Consider the following 7791-nt stretch of genomic DNA (forward strand, 5'->3'; position numbering starts at 1 on the left):
TGCCATTTTAGTAAAATAATCTATTATCACAAATATGAAATCATAATAATTTAAGATTAAAAGATTTGTAATAAAATTTGTAGAAGTTAGTAACTACGATTATTTTAATATAAGTAGTAGTTAGAGAAGTCTGTAAGGTTAATGATAAGGATGTTTTATTTTTAAACAAATATTATATGATTATATAAAGTCTTTAATAACCTTCTACATTTGAGGCCAAAAAAAATCTTTTAAATTTAAATTTAAGATCTAGTTGTATTAAGATTATAGTTGTTTTGGTATAAGTAGTGATTGTAGAAGTCTATAAATATTTGAACTAGAAGAAGATGCATAAACTTTAAAAATTTGTGTTAAAAGAAAACTGATAAAATAACAATAAAGTAGTATATATATTAAAAAAAAACTAGAATGGCTATTGCCAAAAGATAAAGAAAGTAGAGACTCTTGAATCTAGACTAGAACCAAAAAAGGAGTTGACAAGAGTGAAGAAGGCTTCACTCTTGCCTCTATATATACTATCTAATTAGGAGCTACTTGGTGATGTTCTATAAATTTTTTAATATGTGTTGACTTTGCATGACACATACCTTAACTTACAAGGTGAGTTTTCTATATGTAGGCCACATAATTGGCTTGTTCTTCAAGCTATCAATATGTGTGACTCATGGCCAACTTTTTGACCACGTTTTTAATCTAAAAAATCAATTGTAGATACCTATAAAGTCAAAGTAGCATCTATGAAGCTTCTATGAAGCTACTATGGAAGATATTATGGAATTAACCTACTTTTACCTACTTTCATCTAAATCATATAGGTAATTATTGGTTTACATGTATATATCCATAACATTATATTATCTTTTAGGAATGAGTTCTATGAGGAGCGGTCTTTAAATATTGAAGAAATCCAAGATGCAGCAAATTAAATTTGCTACATACTTCGATCTTTGTTATGTTTGAAGATAGTTGATACACCCTCTTAGCCATTGATAGTGTTCCATACCACGGCGAAAAGACCACCCTACTATTTAGATATTGTTGAGGCCTTCATAACTTCTTTCAAATAAAACATTTGAAATATAATCAGGACTTGTTCCTATCTCTAATAAAATCACCAAACATCAAGAATCTCTTCCAAAGTCATGATATCAAACAAATTGTATCTTGCCATCTATTCGAAGAAGGATATGTCATTCTTAAAGATCTTCATCTCAATTTTGTCATCTTGTAGGTTGTGACAATCGCAATGTTTTGTTTGATAAGTCTATAAATGAAAGCTCTTGAGTTCAATGTGCTAGTTGTTGGTTCTCCATCTCCTTAGCATCATAAATATTCAAAAGCTACAAAGAAAGATAAAAAGTAGAATGTAATTTTCTTTGGACCTTGTTTCTTTTATAGCAAAGACTTATTATTCTTCATCTTGATTTGGATAGATGTTGACAATGAAAAGCATCTACCACCATTATTGCATTTGTATGATTCTTTATTCGCTCCCATGTACATTCACTAATATCATATCTATGCCAATAGATAAGATATTCTAATTTATTTTAGTGCTGCCTTGAGTCTAGAACTTCTTCTATTTTCAATTCTTGATTATTATCTACTTCTATAGAAAGAAGTAGAACTTGTCTTCTTCTTAATATATTCATAGTCTTGTATGGTTGAAGAAGAGATATGTAGAAGACAAGATGGATCTTCATTGCCTTTGGTAGATATAATCAATAAGCAACTAGATTGAATTATCTAAAAATAGAAAAAATTCTAATCTTACGATAGTCTAACTTATCACAAGGACAAGTAGTCTTGATATTACAATGAAGCAATCATACCTTGTCATCTACATTCGATTGTGGTTGTTCTTTTTGATAGGCATCTACGTTGATCTTTTGTCATTCTTAAGCTTTTTTTAATTGTACCTTCATTGTTGCATGTAGCTCTAACAAACAATTTGCAAAACCTTCTGCTATAAGATTATCAACTTTTAAAAAGTCAAAAATATCAAGTCATAGATGATAACTATAATTGGCAAAAAAAGGTGTTTATTACATAGAAGAATGTATTATACCATTATAAGCAAGGATTATCCAATCATCTTATTGATAATTGATGGTACATCTTAAATATTACTACAAAACTTGGTTTATGCACTCTATCTATCCATCAGTTTGATGATGAAAGGTCGAAGAAAGTTTTATGTCCACCTTTAAAATCTTAAAAAGGTTTATCTAAAATCTTGATATAAATTGAGTCCTCCTATCTGATATAATATCTTTTGGCAATCCATGATATGGATAGATATTATCAAAGAAAAGTTTGGTAGTTTCTTCACGTGTAATAGATTTTGTGCATGGTATAAAATGTGCCATTTTGGTAAAACAATCTACTATCACAAATATAGAATCTCATGATCATGAGATTGGAAGACCTATCATAAAATCCATAGAAATAGAAGACCATGGTTGTTTTGGAATATGTAATAGTTGAAGAAGTCCATAAGGTTATCAAGGATATGAACTCCAAAGAAAGATAATCTCAATACACTCTTATGTCACTTGAAAATACTTAGAAATCACTCAAAGGTGATAATATATTGAACTAGAATGGTTATTACCAAAGACTAGAAAACATTACGACTCTTGAAACTAGACTAAAAATAAGAAAGGAGTTGACAAGAGTGAAGAAGGCTTCACTCTTGTCTCTATATATACTATCTAACTAGGGGCTACATAGCAACGTTCTATAAGACCTCCAATATGTGTTGACTTTGTAGGACACTTGCCTTGATTTACAAGGCAAGTTTTTCTACGTGTGGGCCACATAATTAGCTTGGTCTTCAAGCTAACAACATGTGTGGCACATGGCCAACTTGTTGACTACGTTTCTAATCCAAAAAGTCAATTAAAGATACCTATGAAGTCAAAGCAGCATCTATGAAGCTTCTAAGAAGCTTTTTTATGAAATACTATAGAATTAACTTAGTTTTATCTACTTTTATTTACTTCTACTTATCTATATATGTAATTACTAGCTTACATGAGTATGTCCGTGATATTATCCCCCCTTTTAGGGACGAGTTCCACAAGGAGCGGTCATCATATGTTAAAAAAATCTATGATGGGATGAATTGTATTTGCCACATACTCTAATCTTTGTTCTCTTTGAAGATGATTGATAGGGCCTCTCAACCATCGGTAGTGTCCCATACCAGGGCAGAAAGACCACTTAGTTATTTGGTCATTGTTGAGGCCTTCATAACTTCCTTCGAATAAAATATTTGGAACACCATCAAGAGTTGTTCCTACCTCTAGTAAAATCACCAAACATCGGGAGTCTCTTCTAAGGTCGTGATACCTAACGCGTTGTATCTTGCCATCTATTTGAGGAAGAACATGTCGTTCTTGAAGATCTTTATCTCTATTACATCGTCTTGAAGGTTGTGATAATCTTAATGTCTCGTCCGACAAGTCAACAAATGAAGGCTCTTGAGTCGAATCCGCTAGTTGTTGGTTCTCCATCTTTTTAGCATCACAACAACAAAGAAGCTACAAACAAGGATTGAAAGTAGAATGTTATCTTTTCTAGATCTTGTTTCTTTTATAAAGAAGATTTTTATCTTAGTTTTGATGGATGTTGTCGATAAAAAGCCTCCACCACCTTTGCTGCAATTACAAGATTCTTTGCTGGCTCCCATGTACGTTCACTAATATCATATCCGTGCCAATGGATAAGATATTTTAATTTATTTTGGCGCCGCCGTGAATCTAAGACTTCTTCCACTTCAAACTCTTCATTATTGTCCACTTCTATAGGAACCCAAACTTATGCATAAATTTTATTAACATGAAATTACACATATTCTGAAATTTTGAGCCAAAACCTCATCAAATTGTCTAAGATATAGGTCAAATCACAAGCACAAGTATATCGGGCTACTTACTACCCTTAGATTCCAAGTGCTGACTTCAAAATCCAATAACTCCTTCATTTCAACTTATAATCCAATAAGTAGTATATGAAAAGTATAGCCGCAAAAGTGCTTTCTCCAATCGCAGTCGCCGATCCTCAATTTCTCTCCGTAACCATGCGTTATGCTCAAAAGAGTGACAGTGGGTCCAAAACTAACACCTTAACTTTGAGCGCTTATAACTTCTTCATATAAACCCCAAATGATATAATACTTGCACCAAAACCATAGCCAAAAACCTAAATCTTCTGACCTTAGGCTTCTAAATCCAAATGGCTTCGAGAAACTAACCCTAATCCCTAATATGGCCTCGGGCAGCCTCCTCAAAGCCCATTGGTCATGATTTTTGACCAATAGGAATGGAGATTTTCATTATTCATCTCCATTTATCTATATTGGTGCCCTAATTACTCCCTTTTCTATCAAAATTCCTTCTTCAATCCTTTTTCTTATAAGATGTACATAATTTATACTCTAAACATCAAATAAAAGAATCAAAAGAACTTTTCAAAGGGCACCAATGTCTAACAAAGGTGATTCTAAATATTTAGAAGTTATTATCAACCAAAACCAATCTTAAAAGCCACTATCAAAAAGAAATTAAAATTATACAAATTCTATAATAATCTTTTTAAACAACCTCTTCTCAAGATAATAATCAAATTATATTCTACAACCAATTAAAATCTACTAATTTGGCTCTCACCATGTTACTTAATAAATTATATATTAAGTGCATAATTTTATTATTTTCATATAGTAGCCAAACCACAACATGACAACGGTGATTGGACTTGAGGTGCCTTCTAGATAATGATGCCATTCTTGAAATGAATCCATAATTGTAAGAAGCTCTTTATTGTGGATTTCATAGTTAATCTCGGCTGCTAAAAATTTCTTGGAATAGAAAGCTACTACATGGAGCTTGTCATCTACTCCTATTTGTCACAAAACGGCACCCAAGGCAAAGTCTGATGCATCTGTTTCCATAAAAAATGCCTTGAAAAAGTTGATATGATATAAGTTTGGTACAAAAGTAAATTTCTTTTTTAAAGCATCAAACGCTACTTTAGCTTCTTTATTCCACTCAAATTTGTCTTTACAAGTCAAATGCATAAGTGGAACTACAATTTAAAAAAAGTTCTTGATGAAGATTCGATAGTAATTTGTAAAGCCCAAAAAGCATTGCATATCTCATACTGTTCTTAGAATCTTCCAATCTATGATAGTTTGGACCTTCTTGGGATCCATCATTAGGCCTTTGTTGGAAATGATGTATCCTAAAAAGTCAACTTGAGTAGTGTGGAATACACACTTTTCTAACTTGGCATATAATCCTACATCTCTTAGTTTTTGTAACACACGACGAACATAGAGTTCATGTTCTTCTGTGTTCTTAAAGTAGATTAGAATTTCATCTAAATAACAAATAACAAAATCTTCTAAAAACTCACAAAAAACATCATTCATAAGATGTTGAAAAGTAGCTGGTGCGTTTGTGAGTCCAAAAGGCATGACATTATATTCAGAATGTCCATACCTAGTTCGAAAAGCAGTCTTCTATTCATCTCCTTCTTTGATGCAGACCAAGTTGTATGCTCCTCGTAGATCTATTTTTGTGTAGATCTTTGCTTGATTGAGTTGATGAAGAAGTCTTGAAATTAAAGATAAAAGATAACTGTTTTTGATGGTGATCTTGTTAAGGCCCTGATAGTCTACGCACATCCATAGAGATCTATCTTTTTTCTTCACAAATAAGATCGGCGCTCTTGTTGGACATTTTGAATGGCGTATGAAGTTTTTAGCCAAATTCTCATCAATATACTCCTTTAGTGTAGCCAACTCGTTTTGTGATAAGCTATTGATTGGTCCAAATGGCGGTTGAGCTCCTTCTTGAAGATCAATTGAACAATCATAAGATTGATGTTCTGGAAGAATATCTACATTCTTCTTCTCAAAAACATCTTAGAATTCTTGATATTGACTAGGAATATCACTTGACGTCTTTTCGCTATCTAAAATGGACGTGGCATATATAGCAAAAGATGACCCTTCTTTGGTTGCATGCATGATAGCTCTTGCTCCTACTAGTAAGGGCTTAGATGTACTAGACTTATGTATTTCTTCTTGATTAACAGAATTTCGAAATAAACTACTAGAAAAGTTAAGGTTACGAGAAATCCAATCTATCTAAGGGTTGTACTTTTATAACCTGGATAGTCCTAAAATGAATGGATTCAAAAGAGATCGTATCACATTAAATATTACTACACTATTATGATCTTTAATTACTACATCTAAAAGAACAGCCTCATAGGTAACATCACCAGAAGACAACGAATGACCATCTATGACTTCCACATGTATGGGTTTGATTTTCTTGACTAATGATATTTCTTATTTTTTGACAAAGTCTTTGTCTATGAAACAAGCTGAGGCTCTTGAATCTAATAATGCAAAGACTTTATGATTTTTGGATCCTAAACACACATCTATTATAAAACAAGGAGAGGATCTGAGGAGAGAATAGGACCTTGACTAGGTGTTGCACATGGTTCCAGCCGCACGGTCCCTAATATAGCTAGAGAAACTTGTTTTCTAACACATTATCTTCTTTTGCAATCGTACTCCTCATTTTGTGATTGCATTGCTTCCTTGGACAATGTTGAGCAGTGTATTTAGCTTCTCCACAATATAGACATAAGCCCTCTTGACGTTGTCGAGTCTTTTTCTGCTTCATGAGGAGTTTAAAATATACCTTATGAATTTGAATTAGCTCTGGCCTCGATCGAAAGGTTTTCAAAAACTTAGAAGGTGTTGCCTTGACTTGACTTGTTCCTTTCTAGCCATATCTTTATTCTTGACATCTTTTAAATAAATGATTATCACATGCAATAGCTTGAGCAATGAATTATTCTAAAGAATCTATTTTTGGCATTATCAATAACAAATCTTTGACATTATCCTTCAATCCATAGCAAAATTGATTGATAAGGGCTTTATTATTCCAATCCACATCACAAACAAGACTTTGAAATTCAGCAACATACGTGGTGGCTGAACGTGATCCTTGTTATAGTGATACAAGCTTGGTCCTTGCTACCCTTTCTCGATCACTTTCTCCAAATATAGCCGTAAAAACTTCCAAGAATGAGTTCAAATCATAGAGTAGTCGTGAATCTTTTTCCATCAAAGGTGTGAACCAAGAGAAAGCACTTCCAAATAGAAGTGGGCTTATGAATCCAACTTGAATAAATCCATCAAGATATTGGAAAAGATGCAACCTTAAGTAGAATTTAACTTATTACAAAAATCCTCAAAATCTTGATCTTCTTCTATCAAACTTTTTAGGTATACTAATCCTTGCCTCTTTTGAGCTTATAGAAGCAAAACTCCTGAAATTTGGTTGCAAGGCTAATCGACTTGTTTCCTTCAACTGTACAACTTCTTGACATAGACTCTGAACTTCTTCCATAGTAGTAGGAATAGTGCTTCCATGGTTGGTGTTGGTGATGTGTGAAATTTCGGTCCAAAGAGTATTGATAAGCTCATGAAGATCTGCAATAGTTACAAATTTATTCTCACTCCCATCAAGAATAATATCCATAATTTTTTTCTTCTATAAATAATTCAAATAAATCTACAAGTTATATTAGAGCATGGTAATCTATAACTTCTAATACCAAATAAAAACTTCTATAAAAAAAATAGTCTATTTTTTAAAAAAATAATTAATATTATAATATTAAATTATTAGTTTAAAGGTATATAGTCCAAAATCTTAGATTTACAATAATAAAAGTGGAATGATCTACTTATTTTTA

Source organism: Physcomitrium patens, chromosome 18 (assembly GCF_059467195.1).
Source record: "Physcomitrium patens ecotype Gransden chromosome 18, ASM5946719v1, whole genome shotgun sequence".
Classification (NCBI taxonomy): Eukaryota; Viridiplantae; Streptophyta; class Bryopsida; order Funariales; family Funariaceae; genus Physcomitrium; species Physcomitrium patens.